Consider the following 1500-nt stretch of genomic DNA (forward strand, 5'->3'; position numbering starts at 1 on the left):
ATACAGCAAAATGACTTAGTTAAACACATATATTCATTCTTATATTCTTTTCCATTATGGTTTATCCCAGGAGATTGGTTATAGTTCCCTGTGCTATACAGTAGGACCTTGTTGTCCATGCATTCTAAATGCAATAGTTTGCATCTACTAACCCCAGACTCCCAGTCCATCCCCCCATCCCCCCCGCTTGGCAACCACATGTCTGTTCTCTATATCTGTGATTCTGTTTCTGTTTCGTACATAGGTTCATTTGTGCTGTATTTTAGATTCCACATATAAGTGATATCATATGGTATTTGTTTTTCTCTTATTTCACTTAGTATGATAATCTCTAGTTGCCAAAAATATGGAATGCTTCACAAATTTGCATGCCATCCTTGGGCAGCGGCCATGCTAATCTTCTCCGTATTGTTCCAATTTTAGTGTATGTGCTGCCGAAGCGAGCACTGGGCACACTTCTTGAATCTGGGCAGGCTTGTGACTCCTTCAACCAAGAGACTACAGTGGACACAATAGTGAGGCTGGGTCATAAAAGGGAATGCAGCATCAGCCTTACACACTAGAACACTCAAGCTTGGAGCCCTGAGCTGCCATGTAAAAGTCTAACTACCCTGAGAACATTAGCTGTAGGGAAGTCAAGCCACATAAAGAAGACAAGTGCAGTTACTTCTGTTGGCAGTCCCAGGCCCTGAGGCAGCCCAGCCCAAGGGATGAGACCTGAAATCTCAAGGAGGAGAGGTCCACCATCCCTGCTGTGCCCAGTCTAATTCCTGACCCACAAAACGTGTGAACATAATCAAATAGTTGTTTCAAGTTGCTGAATTTGGGTCAATTCGTTATGCAGCAAAAGTAACTGCAAGAGAGTATGAGGGTCAAAGACATATCAATATGAATGGGTAGATTCATTATCCAAAAATCTTCCAGTCAACTGCAGAATGGAAGTTTACAATACTTTGGAATAAAAGTTTTTCCAAAATAATCTGGAATAATCTTTGTACTTGTTTTCTATTATAGCTTCAGAGCAGTGAAACATATAAAGCCCATCCCTTGCTCATGCTTTCTGTTCAAATTGCTTCTTAATTGTGAAAACCTCTATCTTAGTCATAAGACAGAAGGATAAAGTTAGTCAGGCTTGCTGTTTGAACCCGCATTTCAAATTTTATCCCATGAATGCAGATGTGAGTAAACTGCATCCTCAAGCTTCCTAATAACAGAATGGATTAGCATAACTTCTCAGGTGATAATGCTATTTCATGTCTCTATGTTTCACAGTTCTAGCAGTAAAAATGCTAATACTATTGCTGACATTTTAAAAACTAATATGATCCTTATTTTTGTTTGTATTTTAAAGCCACAAAAAATAAAACTAACCCCCAACAATGCTCATGCTTTTTTTTTTTTGTCCTTAAAACACAGTATATGATAAGGATAATGATAAAGTCCTATAAATATATAAATGCTCATTAGAATCAGCAAGCTTTGTGTTTCTACCATCCTGGA

General features: G+C 38.7%; 1 non-coding gene across 1 annotated transcript; it reads right to left on the reverse strand.

Annotated features, from left to right (window-relative positions):
* Positions 1 to 340: 340 nt before the first annotated feature.
* Positions 341 to 447, reverse strand: LOC115802403 (U6 spliceosomal RNA). Its single transcript, XR_004022869.1, has one exon. It is a non-coding gene; the product is annotated as a U6 spliceosomal RNA (small nuclear RNA).
* Between the last annotated feature and the right edge of the window lie 1053 nt (positions 448 to 1500).

Source organism: Delphinapterus leucas, chromosome 4, assembly GCF_059928025.1.
Source record: "Delphinapterus leucas isolate spDelLeu-1000000601 "Yukka" chromosome 4, BTC_Dleu_Yukka2, whole genome shotgun sequence".
In the NCBI taxonomy this organism is placed as follows: Eukaryota; Metazoa; Chordata; class Mammalia; order Artiodactyla; family Monodontidae; genus Delphinapterus; species Delphinapterus leucas.